The sequence below is a fragment of the Bufo gargarizans genome, chromosome 5 (assembly GCF_014858855.1).
Source record: "Bufo gargarizans isolate SCDJY-AF-19 chromosome 5, ASM1485885v1, whole genome shotgun sequence".
Lineage (NCBI taxonomy): Eukaryota > Metazoa > Chordata > Amphibia > Anura > Bufonidae > Bufo > Bufo gargarizans.
The window spans coordinates 362213450-362228387 of NC_058084.1; positions in this window are offsets into that span (position 1 = coordinate 362213450).

Sequence of the window (14938 nt, forward strand, 5' to 3'; positions counted from 1 at the left end):
ACATGACCTAACCCCTTTAGGCGAACACCGTCAAAAAAATAAAATATTAACTGCTAAAAAAGCCATTTTTTGTAACCTTACATTACTAAAAGTGCAACACCAAGCGATCAAAAAGGCTTATGCCCACCAAAATAGTGCCAATCTAACCGTCACCTCATTCCACAAAAAAAGAGCCCCTAGCTAAGACAATCGCCTAAAAAAAAACAAAAACAAAAAACAAAAAAAACTATAGCTCTCAGACTATGGAGACACAAAAACATGCTTTTTTGGTTTAAAAAATGCTTTTATTGTGTTAAATGTAAAAAAAATTGACATATTAGGTATCGCATCTATAATACCCTGCTCTATCAAAATACCACATGACCTAACCCCTCAGGTAAACACTGTAAAAAAACAAAAAAAAAAAAACAGTGTCAAAAGCCATTTTTTTGGTCACCTTACATCACAAAAAGTGTAATAGCAAGTGATCAAAAAGTAATATGCACCCCAAAATAGTGTCAATAAAACCATCGTCTTCTCCCGCAAAAAATAATACCTAAGACAGTCTCCTAAAAAATAAAAAAAACTATGGCTTTCAGAATATGGATACACTAAAACATGATTTTTATAGTTTTAAAAATGCTGGTATTGTGTAAAACTTAAATAAATTAAAAAAAAGTATACATATTAGGTATTGCAGTGTCCAAAATAACCTGCTGTATAAAATATCACATGACCTAACCCCTCAAATAGACACTGCAAATTATTTTTTTAAAGTGTGTCAAAAAAGCCATTTTTGCCACCTTACATCACAAAAAGTGTAATATCAAAGTCATATGCACCCTAAAATAGTACCAGTCATCTCATACTGAAAAAAATGAGCTCCTACAGAAAACCCAAAATTTGTAATAAAAACTATAGCTTTCAGAATATGGAGACACTAAAATCATAAAGTCATATTTGGTATTGTCGCATCTGTAACCACCTGCTCTAAAAAAATACCACCTAATCTAACCTGTTAGATGAACACTGTAAATAACAAAAAATAAAAATAATGGCAAAACAGCTATTTTTTGTTACCTAGCATTACAAAAAGTGTAATATAGTGCATCCAAAAATCATATGTACCCTAAAACTTCCACCTTATCCCATAGTTTTCAAAATGGGGTCTTTTTTGTAGTTTCTACTCTAGGGATACATCAGGGGATCATGAAATCTGACACGGCAGCGTAAAATTATTCCAGTGAAATCTGCCTTCCAAAAACCATATTGCGTTTCTTTCCTTCTGCACCCTGCCGTGTGGCCGTACAGCAGTTTACAACTACATATGGGGTGTTTCTGTAAACTACAGAATCAGGGTAATAAATATTGAGTTGTGTCTGGCTGTTAACCCTTGCTTTGTTACTGGACAAAATGGATTAAAATGGAAAATCTTCCCAAAAAGTGAAATTCTGAAATTGAATCTCCATTTTCCATTAATTCTTATGGAACACCTAAAGGGTGAATACAGTTTGTAAAATCAGTTTTGAGGGGGGGCGTGGCCAGAAGTTGATATGTGAGGACGCATGTAGAGGAGCTCCGGACCCAATTCCCCTAACTTCTGCATTATCCTGTTAATTTATCGCCGCAAACATTACATCCAGAACCGGCAGGAGGTCGGGAAAGACCCGCGACCCGAGTATGGCGCAAAACAAGGCGCAGTCTGCAGTGGACAGGCTTCAAGAGTTTGCCCGCGTGGAAGACCAAGATGGCGCGGGCTCTCGTGCATCATCAGTGGAGAGGACGAAGGGGGATGTTGTGTCTGAGGAAGCGGAACCCTCAGCCAGTGAACCTTCTCTCAAACAAGTCACCGAACAACTACTGCAAGCAATATCTGTCTGCCGCACGTCCATGGTGGGCAAACTGGAGGAGGTAAAGGTGGATATTGGCCTGCTTCACCATGACATGCAGGCCATACGAGATCGCGTTAAGGAGACCGAAAACAGGATCTCTGACGTGGAGGACCGCCTGCAACCTCTCCCCGCTAAGGTACAGGAATTAGAGCAGAAAGTAAACTTTTGGCAGCAGAAATGCGACGATTATGAGAACCGCACAAGACGCTACAATTTACGGATTATCGGCATGCCTGAGAAAGCAGAGGGCAATAATCCAAGTGCGTTTGTTACTACCTGGCTCCGAGATTCCTTCCTGGATGCGGCATTTTCAGCGGCATTTATTATTGAGCGAGCTCATCGCGTTCTCGCCAAACCTTCTCCACCGGGGGCCCCCCCAAGACCCTTGCTTGCAAGGTTATTGAACTCTATGGACAGAGATCATGTGCTGCAGATGGTGCGCAGGAAACAGGAGCTTAAGTATGAAAACAGCACTGTTATGATCTTTCCGGATTTTTCATCCGAATTACAAAAACGCAGGGCCACATTCAGCGTGGTGAAAAGGAGGCTACGTGAGAAGAATTTGCCATATTCCATGGTGTACCCAGCTCGCCTGAGAGTAGCAGATGGTGATGTGAGCCGGTTTTTCAATAGCCCTGAGGAAGCCACTGATTGGCTGGATGGCAGAGGAAGGAACGCAAGAGCCCCAAGATAACAGTGGGGATATTCCGTACCATTTTATTGTTTGCTCTAGGAAGTGGGACCCAGGAGACTAGACATTGGACCAACGGTGTTATCCGGACTGCCTACGTTTATATTTGCTGGACTCAGCAAATTTAGTTTAATATTCACTTGCTTTGAATATCTAAGGTACTGGATGGATTATAGTTAGGGTGGGAGGAGTGAATAACACATGTGTTCCCTAGTTCACTGAGAGTGTTCGTGTTGGTCCGGGTGTTTAGGTTCTGTACTGGGATCCCATCAGAAGTTGGGGATTGGGTCCCAGGCTATATGTTCAGAATCACTTCTGTATGAGTTGCAAGATTAGTGGTGCTACCGGTTAACTGCCAAAAGCACACCCCGTTAATTTGAAGTGCCCCCTAACAGAAGAGGTATATTGTTTTTGTTTCCCAGTGTCAAGAGTGATGCGAATGGTTGAGCGTTGTACCATGCAGGCACTCACAGTATATGTCAGGAGGGACCTGACGGTAAAAATGTTATGTTCTGTGTGCTGTATCAGTTATAATGCAAGGTGGTGGGAGGAATGGAAGGTAACTGTGGTTCATTGTACAATGTCACTATGTCAGAATTGCGTATAATGTCATGGAATGTCAGGGGATTGGGTGCCGCTAGGAAAAGAGCCATGGTGTTCTCTGTAGTCAGAAGATTCAACCTACATATCCTCTGCCTGCAGGAGACCCATCTAACGGCGGATATTACAAGGCGTATACAAAAGCCTTGGATCCAGTGGACGCAACACTCATGCTATACAAATATGTCTAGGGGCGTGTCTCTTATGGTTCACAAGTCTCTCAGATGGGAGGTGGACACATGCCAGATAGATACGGCGGGTAAATTTGTGTTTGTAGCTGCCTACATTAACTGTATACTGTATGTTATCATTGGCGTATATATCCCTCCACCCTTCTCCATGCAAGTGGTTCATCAGGCAGTGAGCTTTGCAGCCTCCTATCCATCTGCTCGTGTAGTTTGCATGGGTGATTTCAATATGACCTTAGATAAGGACCTAGACAGTAGTGTTGAGCGCGAATATTCGAATATCGAATTTTTTTCGTGAATATCGGCACTTCGCTAATTCGCGAATATTTCGAATATAGTGATATAAATTCGATATTTTGAATATTCGTTTTTTTTTTAATTTTTTTTTTTTATGGTTATATTTTTTTCTTTCCCACTTCCCTAAAGTTGTTCTTACCTGTCCTTGGGATTCCTGGCTTCCTGGCTGCTCCAGTCAGTGCCCATTGCCGCTTCTGCCGACTTCCGTGCTCATGGAGCGTCCCCATCACCATGGGAACGTCTCCATATACTAGAATGTACTGTCGGATTTGAGAATTACGTTGAAATCGCAATTCGATTTTTTCAAGTTATAAAAATCGAATTTCGATTTTAACTTAAAGGCTACTCTCCTATTGAAATAGCAATGCGATTAATTCAAGTTATAATAATCGAATTTCGATTTTAACTTAGCACTGCTATATTCCATATTCGTTAATTCTAGCCTAATATGGAATATAGCAGTGCTAAGTTAAAATCGAAATTCGATTATTATAACTTTAATTAATAGAATTGCGATTTCAACTTGGACCTGGTTTACTATGGTTGGCTTGGTAGAATTAGCGAATATGACGAATGTATTCGTCAAATTCCACAAAACGAATATAACGAATGTATTCGTCATATTCCACAAAATGAAGATAACGAAGTATTCTGCATCTTCGTTTTAGCTACCTATTCATCAACTTCGCTAATACTAGCAATCATATAGGAAAGTTTACTATAGAGACAGCTAAGTTTAATTCGCTATGCGATTATATTACTTAGCTTTTTTTTATAAATAGAATAATTATAATAATTATCAGGTATTATAATTATTCTATTTATTTATTTTTTTAAAAGCAGTCATATAATCGCATAGCGAATTAAACTTAGCTGTCTCTATAGTAAACTTTCCTATATGATTGCTAGAATTTGCGAAGTTGACGAATAGGTAGCTAAAACTAAGATGCAGAATACTTCGTTATCTTTGTTTTGTGGAATATAACAAATATATTCGTCATATTCGCTAATTCTACCAAGCCAACCATAGTAAAAGAGGTCCAAGTTGAAATCGCAATTCAATTAATTCAAGTTATAATAATCTAATTTAGATTTTAACTTAGCACTGCTATATTCCATATTAGGCTAGAATTAACGAATATGGAATATAGCAGTGCTAAGTTAAAATCGAAATTCGATTATTATAACTTGAATTATTCGAATTGCGATTTAAACTTGGACCTGGTTTACTATGGTTGGCTTGGTAGAATTAGCGAATATGACGAATGTATTCGTCATATTCCACAAAACTAATATAACGAATGTATTCGTCATATTCCACAAAACGAAGATAACGAAGTATTCTGCATCTTCGTTTTAGCTACCTATTCATCAACTTCGCTAATTCTAGCAATCAAATAGGAAAGTTTACTATAGAGACAGCTAAGTTTAATTCGCTATGCGATTATATTACTTAGCTTTTTTTTATAAATAGAATAATTATAATAATTATCAGGTATTATAATTATTCTATTTATTTATTTTTTTAAAAGCAGTCATATAATCGCATAGCGAATTAAACTTAGCTGTCTCTATAGTAAACTTTCCTATATGATTTCTAGAATTAGCGAAGTTGACGAATAGGTAGCTAAAACGAAGATGCAGAATACTTTGTTATCTTCGTTTTGTGGAATATAACGAATATATTAGTTATATTCGCTAATTCTACCAAGCCAACCATAGTAAAACAGGTCCAAGTTGAAATCGCAATTCGATTAATTCAAGTTATAATAATTGAATTTCGATTTTAACTTAGCACTGCTATATTCCATATTAGGCTAGAATTAACGAATATGGAATATAGCAGTGCTAAGTTAAAATCGAAATTCGATTATTATAACTTGAATTAATCGCATTGCTATTTCAATAGGAGAGTAGCCTTTAAGTTAAAATCAAAATTCGATTATTTAACTCGCATATTAATCGCGATAACAAGAATAATGACGAATATTCGATTTTGATGAATATAAAACGAATATTCTATCGAATATTCGCGAATTTCGTCGAAATCGAATATGGCACCTGCCGCTCATCACTACTAGACAGACACCATCTGGTAGAATTTGGTGATAGTCACTCTAATAACAAGATGTCTCTAGCCGAATTGATGGAAGAGGTAGGGTGGGCGGATATGTGGAGACTGAAAAATCCAGATATCAGACAGTTCTCATGCTACTCCGCCAGTCATGGTGCATTATCACGCATAGATTATGTTTTGGGCAACTCAAGTACTAGTTCTTTAAGGTATGATGTAGATTATGGACCTAGGGGCATATCTGACCACGCCCCTGTGCAATTGATATTTGGGCTGGGTGGGGATATGACCAGACGCTCAGCTCGGATTAATCCTTTCTGGTTGACCTTGTTTGGACCGTCTGATCGTATCCCTGACCAGTTGAAGATGGTCATGGAGGGGCATGAGGAGGAACCGAATAATGCGCTATTATGGGAAACCATGAAGGCATATCTCAGAGGTTGCCTCAGATCTACCATATCATATATTAAGAAGTCGGCGGCCAGGCAGGAGGAAGGCCTGGCGGCAGATTGTTCTAGATTGGAGGCAGTATATGTCGCCGTTCCCAGTGATTTAAACAAGGAGGCGTGGTTATCTAAAGGGAGACAATACTTGACTCTGCTCAGGGAAAAAGCTCATAGGAAAATGTTTTTCTCCAAACAAGCGTACTTTGAGTTGGGCAACCAGTCCAGTAAACTGCTAGCCCACATTGTTAGGCAGAGCCAGGCATCCCCCGCTATATTGCGCATCAAAGCAGTAGATGGACGGATACTTTCAGACCCACAGGGTATAGCAGATAGGTTTCAAGAATATTATAGAGAACTTTATGATTCCAGGGTAAATTATGAGGTAGAGGATGTCATGCACTACCTTGCAGATTTGGAATTTCCAACTTTGTCGCAGGAGGATATAGTCAGTTTGGAGGCTCCCATAACTCTCTTAGAAATACAGGAGTCCATTTCGCAGCTGGCGAGGGGTAAGGCCTCCGGTCCCGATGGACTACCTTTAGAGGTGTATGTTAAATACCCTGCTCACATTACTCCTCTTTTGCTTAAAATGTATAATGATGCCTTCAGGAATGGATGTTTTCCACCAACAATGTATGATGCAACCATAGTAGTGCTTTTGAAGCCTGGCAAGGAACCGGATGAATGCGGGTCATATCGTCCGATATCCTTGTTAAACATAGACTATAAGGTTATAGCAAAAATACTAGCTGTACGATTGGGTAGAGTGGCCACCCCCCTGGTGCACCCAGATCAATCTGGATTTATGCCTGGTAGGTCCACTACTGATAATATCAGGAGAGTGCAGGTGGTGACCCAGGTTGGTGTTCAGAGGCAGGAGAAATGGGCTCTGGCTTCATTAGACACAACAAAGGCATTCGACTCGGTTGAATGGCCATATTTATTTCAGGTCCTTAGGAAATTTGGTTTTGGCCCTAAATTCAGAAGGTGGGTGGAATTATTATATAAAAGTCCTAGGGAAGGTATATTGGTGAATGGGCTACTGTCAGACAGCTTTGACCTGAAGAGAGGAACTAGACAAGGCTGCCCCCTATCGCCGTTGCTATTTGCCCTGGCTATAGAGCCGCTGGCCATGCGCATAAGAGTAGACCCACACTATCATGGCATCCAAATAGGTCAACAAGAGGATAGGGTGGGGTTATATGCCGATGATATGGTGCTTTTCAAGTCACAAACGGAGTCTACACTCCCCAGGGTGATTGCCACAATTGAATTATTCAGCCGGGACTACGGATAAATTGGTCAAAATCGACTCTCTGTCCTTTATACCAGCTGGAAGATACGTTTGACCCAGGAGAACTGCCCATTGTGCAAAGTTATAAATATCTGGGTGTACATATCACCAAAAATGTCACGTCCTTCCATGTGCTGAATATTCAACCTTTACTGACGTATTGTAAGGAGAAATTCAGGATATGGCAGAATCTGCCTCTGTCTGCACCTGGGAGAATCAATTTGATAAAACTGATTGTCCTGCCAAAGTGCTTATATATTTTACAACATGCACCATACGCAGTTCCAAAAAAGTTCTTTCAGAACCTCACTTCGCTGATGTCACCCTTTATATGGGGCGCGAATAGACCCAAGCTCTCGATAGTTAACCTGTCCCGGCTTAAAAAGGAAGGAGGCATGTCTTTACCTGATGCATACTTATATTATTTAGCTGGACAATTGAGGAATATTAAGTCCTGGTTGTCACCAGGAGGTGATTTATGCAGGCAAGATAGACAGCTGGCTGACTACCTGGGCATTTCCAACTTTTGGCCGGTACTGGAGCAACCTGGTCTATTCTCACGTAAACTGCTACCGATTCATAGGGTGGCCATTCAGGTCTGGAAGGCTAGTAGGAAGCTACATGACATTGGAGCGGATTTGCTGGTAACCCCGATTTGGGATAACCCCATGTTCCCTGATTTACTGGTATTACAAGATAAGGCGTTCTGGAAGGAGCATGGGGTTGTCACATTGGGCAATCTCTACAGCAATAATGTATTCAATGATTATGAGTCCATGAGTCACAGGCACGAGCTACCTAGACAGGCTTTTTATAGATTCCTACAGTTGAGGCACGCCATGCAAACGCATTATAGGGATACCCCAATCTTACTGTCCAATTTTCCAATGATTGGAGTTATTCGTTCACAGGGACCACAAGGTTTCATTTCAACACTGTATACCCACCTGTTAGACGTTAAGCTGAAGGGCACCCCGATTCAGGCACTCAGTAAATGGAAGGCTAAAATTCCAGATTTAACTAATGAAGATGAGGTAGATATTCTAGAATCCCCCACGTTAGTGTCACCTGCCGTGAAAAATAATTTTTTTCAAGTTTGCATAATACACCAGAGCTACTTGACACCACAGAATGGGCAGACTTACCCACTCAGAGTGTCACAGGTGTGCGTCAGTGAATGCTGACTTCTGGCACCTTATATGGGAATGCCCTTACGTACATGCATTTTGGGAAAGGGTGGTCAAACTACTCACGGATTTATTGGGATATGAAGTACCGCTGCATCCGAAGTTCTGTCTCTTTGGGATAATGGATGATACTATGTTTTCACACCATATTAGGATATTCCTGAGGGAAGTACTATTCTTGGCGCGGAAGGCGATTGCCATGAGGTGGATGGGTGATAGACCACCCACCTTAACACAATGGAAGCAATTAGTCAATGTCATTATACCATATGAAAATATAGTATTTAAAAATAGGGGTTGTGTATGTAAATTTCAAAAGGTATGGGGGACTTGGTGTACTTCCCCGAGTACTGCTTATTCTGCACATAGATTATCTGAGGCCTTAAGGGCGGAACACGTAGAGTTGCAGTGACTAAGTGGTGTAGGGGGGAACAGAATTCACTGAAGTAGATAAAACAGGGACAAACCTGCAAAGTATATGTGATTTTGTTTGTTCTGGTGGAAAGAACCTTCAGCTTGATGTAATGAGGCACAGTAACGATACAGCACAGAAGTTTATTGTTAACTGTTATTTTATTATTTTGTTTCTTTTATTTACCAGTATAATGCACATGTCATATGTATGTATATACAGGATAACAATACTGTATTATTACTGCTGGAATTTTGTACTAAGATTGTCATTACTACTTGCTTTGTGTATTCAATAAAACGAATAAAAAAAAAATCAGTTTTGAGATGTGTAGTTTCTAAAATTGGGTAATTCTTGGGTGGTTTATATTATGTAAGCCTCACAAAGTGACTTCAGACCTGAACTGGTCCTTAAGTGGGTTTTGGAAATGTTCTGAAAAATCTTTCTAAGCCTTCTAACGTCCCCAAAAAATAAAATGGCTTTCACAAAATGATCCAAACATGAAGTAGACATATGGGGAATGTACAGTAATAACTATTTTTGGAGTTATTACTATCTATTATAAAAGTAGAGAAATTCAAATGTGAAAATTTGCTACTTTTTCCAAACTTTGGTAGATTTGGTATTTTTTTTTAAATAAAAATGAAATTTTTTGATTCCATTTTGCCACTATCATGAAGTACAATATGTGATGAGAAAACAATTTCAGAATGACCTGGATAAGTAAAAGCGTTTTAAAGTTAATACCACATAAAGTGACACATGTCATTTGCAAAAAGTGGCCTGGTCCTTAAGGTGAAAAATGTCAAGGTTATTAAGGTGTTAACAAGTGAAATGCATGCTATATTGGGTTCAGATCAGGTGACTGACTTGGCCATTCAAGAATATTCCACTTTTTTTCTTTAATAAACTCCTGGGTTGCTTTGGCTTTATGTTTTAGGTCATTGTCCATCTGTATTATGAAACGCAGACCAATCAGTTTGGCTGGATTTGAGCACAAAGTAGGTCTCTGAAAACCCCAGAATTCATCCGGCTGCTTCTATCCTTTGTCTCATCATCAATAAACACTAAGGGACCCAGTGCCACTGGCAGCCATGCATGCCCAAGCCATCACACTGCCTCCATCGTGTTTTACACATGATGTGGGTATGCTTTGGATCATGAGCTGTACCATGCCATCACCATACTTTTTTCTTTCCATCATTCTGGTAGAGGTTGATCTTAGTTTCATCTGTCCAAAGAATGTTCTTCCAGAAGTGTGCTGTTTTTTTAAGATGTTTTGTTAGCAAAGTCCAATCTAGCCTTCTTATTTTTGAGGCTTATGAGTGGCTTGCACCATGCAGTGAACCCTCTGTATTTACTTTCATGCAGTCTTCTCTTTATGGTAGATTTGGATATTGATACGCCTATATCCTGGAGAGTGTTGTTCACATGGTTGGCTGTTGTGAAGGGGTTTCCTCACCATGGTATATTATTCTGCGATCATCCACCACTCTTGTCTTTCATTAGCGTCCAGGTCTTTTTGCGATGTTGAGGTCACCAGTGCTTCCTTTCTTTCCAAGGATGTATCAAACTGTAGATTTTGTCACTCCTAATAGTGTAGCAATTTCTTGGATGTTTTTTTTTCCCCCGCAGATGAAGGATGGATTGTTTTACCTGCATAAAGAGCTCTTTTGACCGCATGTTTACTTTTCAGCAAAATCTTCAAAATGCAAGCACCACACCTCAAATCAACTCCAGGCCTTTGATGTGCCTAATTGAGAATGAATTAATGAAGGCATTGCCCACACCTGCCCATGAAATAGCCATTGAGCCCAATTACTTTTGGTCCCTTTAAAAAAAAGGATGCCACATGTAAAGGAGCTGAAACTCCTAAACCCTTTATCCAATTTTAATGTGGGTACCCTCAAATGAAAGGTAGAAGTCTGGACTTTATGTCTATGTCCATTATATAACTATAACTTGAATATGTTTAAGTAAACAGGTAATAAAAACAAAAATCGTGTCAGTGTCCAAATATATATGGACCTAACTATATATGTAATGTATACACGTATTATGTGAACACTTTAAGCACATTGTAATGAAGTTCATGCAGAAAGACCACAGATTTTTCATGTTAAGTGAAAGCACACTAACTCACATTATTTTAGCTAAGCACTTCAAACATGACCAAACAGAAGTTCAATCATGCAAAGTGTTTCCCATGGACATATGAATTATTCCCTTACAGGTTTTGTGCTGAGCATTAAGTTATGGTCAAACATTTGTCATTGTCAGAAAACACCATTTGTAGGTCTGTATGTACATACGGAATACAGAAACCATCATAAATATTTAAACTAGTATTTCATGGTGACTAAAGAGCTTAGAAGTTGAATTTCCAGCAGCTGGACCCCATCAATCAACTTAAGCAAAATAGAAAACTCCCATGTCAAGAAGTTATCATACACATGTAATAGGTTATGTAAATTTCCATCAATGCATTATTATAACATTGACAATCATTACATTTAATTTCTAACTTTGTATTTGCTCTTGAAAAATTGCTTCCATACCATTTTTAGATGTACATATCATGTACATAGCATATGGGACAAGTAAAACCACAATTTATGGCCTGTATTAAACTAAGGCAAAAATGTTTGATATTAATGGAGAAGGGGTTTCTTAACTCATCAGGTTGAATCATAGCCTTGTCTCTGTAGACATATATCAGATGCCAAAAATAACACATAGGTTCCACATATGGTCTTGTATAGCAACGTGCGTGTCCTCCTGAAGTGATTTGACTTTTAATAATAGCCATAGGGACTTTTCACCTTGTCATCCCTCATTTAGGCTAAGGCACAAAAGGACAGGAACAAAGCACCTAGGTATAGCAAGTGAAAACAGTGTATGGGTGCTGTATTATGGATCTAAAAACATGGAACACAGATCTAAAAATGGCCATAGGCTTTGAGAACATTGCTATTGGGAATTCATTTTGTGCAACTCAGTGCTTTATAGTATGATTTATGAGGTATGCCAGCCAAAAGTATTTATCACCTACTGAATAGTTGATAAATGTTAGATTGGTGGGGGCATGACTGCTGGAACCACTTGGTTGTTTCCATCAGTGTAATAAACTTTGAATGGAGTGACAGGGCACATACTCAACTACTGCTATATTCAAATTGCCTCTGCATATGGTCGTGAGGCTGGAGAGAATAGAGGTCCCTCACTGTAAAGATTGCTGGAGGTCCCAAGGGTCCAAACCCTATCGTTCTAACATTTATTAAACAAGTTATTGCAATTAAAAGTAACCCACAAACAAATTATTGCACAGTTCGACAAATGTAAATAGACAAATAACTATTAATTAAACTCATTAATATATAAAAATAAACTAATATTGGCAATGATAAATCCTGGCAGGAACAGCAAAATTCCCTTCTGTAATAAATGGAACATCTTGATTTGCTTTAAGGTCTTATATTACACTGTGTCAGAGGACTGAATACACGCAGCTGTGGATATTTACTTGAGAAATAAAATACATTTCAGGCTTGTTTAAATACACGAAAAGTAATGGTTAGTGTTGATCGAGCATGCTCGGCCGAACACCAGTTCGGCTCTAACATCTCGATGCTCGGCACATGGCGGTATTCGGCCGAATAGTCTCCCCCCCGCACGTTTGTTGGCTGCTATGCAGCCAATAAACATGCAGGTAAGTACTGCCCTTCACTGTAATGCCGTAGCTATGTTGGTAACTGGCATTACAGTGACTGGCTGTCCGGAACTCCTCATTGGGTGCTATTATAGTAATTGATGACACGTGTTCGGCTCAGTGTTGGTCAGGGAGAGCTGTGCTGAAGAAGAAAAAGATAGTGTAGAGAGTGAAATATTTGTTTGCAAGTTGAAAAACTTGTCAGACAGCCAAAAGTCCTTTTAAGAACTATTGTTGTGTGTGGCAGCAGCAATTTATATTTTTAGAGCAACCTGCGCTAAATTGCTAAAACTTTGCAGACCCAAAAGACTTTTTAAAGACTATTGTGTGTGGCAGCAATATCTATTTTTAGCGCATTCTGCGTGCAATAGGTAGGCCGCTGCAGACAGTGACATTATCTCTGCTACATCTCCAGTGTAACGTGTGCGCATCCCAAAAATTTCTCTGACATCCAATGTACTTTTCCCGTAGACGGTGTCCGCTGCGGACAGTGACATTAGCTGGGGAATATCTTGTGTGTACGTTTCCACATCCCAAATACCTATGACATTCCCTGTAATTTTTTATTAGCCGCTGGTGACATCAGCGACATTATCTGCGGTATTTCTCCTATGTAACATTTCCACATCCAAAATACCTGTGACATTTCCTGTAATTTTATATCAGCCGCTGGTGACATCAGCATTATCTGCGGAATTTCTCGTGTTTAAAGTTTCCACATCCCAAATACCTGTGACATTCCCTGTAATTTTTTATTAGCTGCAAGTGACAGCATTGACATTATCTGCAATATAACCCTATGTGACTTTCAAAATCCCAAATACCTGTGACATTTCCTGTAATTTTTTATTACCCGCTGCTGACATTAGCAACATTATCTGCGGTATCTCTCCTGTGTAACGTTTCCACATCCCAAATACCTGTGACATTCCCTGTATTTTATAATAGCCGCTGCTGACATCAGCAACATTATCTGCTGTATTTCTCCTATGTAACGTTTCCACAACCCAAATACCTGTGACATTCCCTGTAATTTTTTATTAGCCATTAGCCGCTTGTGACAGAATTGACATTATATGCTGCATATCTCCTGTGTGATATTTCCACATCCTAAATACCTATGACATTCCCTGTAATTTTTTATTAGCCGCTGCTGACAACAGCGACATTATCTGCAGCATTTCTCCTGTGTAACGTTTCCACATCCCAAATACCTGTGACATTCCCTGTAAGTTTTTATTAGCATCTACTAACATCAGTGACATTATCTGCGCTATATCTCCTGTGTGACATTTCCATATCCCAAATACTTTATTTTTTTATTTTTTGCGCATACACTTACAAATCCAACGCTACTATACGTGTGACATACTTTCAAGCACATATAACATTTAATATGAAGAAGGCAAGCAGTAAGGGACAGGGAAGTGGTCGTTATGCTGATGTTGCATGCAGATGTGGTGGCCCTTGGCACGTTGAATCTGTGCCTGCTGCCAGAGCACAAGAAAAACAATCATCCACAATACCTAGCTTTATGTTTCAGTTTGCAGGGCGGCCCAGGACAACACTCTCGAAGTCAGACCAGTGCGACCAGCTGGTCGGATGGATTGCAGCAGATAATGCTTCTGTTGGATGTGGTGTTCTGGGAAGCGGGGATGGCTGGGACGCACTTGCTTCATCAGCGCGCTCAGCGTCACCCGTTCCTATGACAACCGCAGTAGGGCTGAACGCGGAGCTGATCACTCGGCACTCGGCTGCATCAGAACTCAGGAGTCATGTGACACTGGCCATGTCACATGACTCCACCAGCGCTCTATTTAAACAGGCAATCATGCTGGCCACAGATTGCTTGTTATTAAGTTCCTTTCTGCATGATACTCACCTGGTTTGTTTGTTCCTGCTTGGCTTCCGATTTCCCGTCCGTCTCATCCTGTGGTCTTGGCGTGATCTCCTGGTTTGACTTCAGCTTGTCCTTATGATTCTCTGCTTGCTCCTCCGGTACCTTTTCTGCTCTCTTGGTTTTGAAACGGCTTGTTTGACCTTTCTGTTTATGTGTTGTTTGTCTCCCCTGCACTATCCTAGCTAAGGGTTTGTCGACCAGTTGTCCCTTATCGCTAGAACTTGCGAGGCAAGTAGGCAGGGACAGGGGTGAGGGTGGAGTTAAGTGGT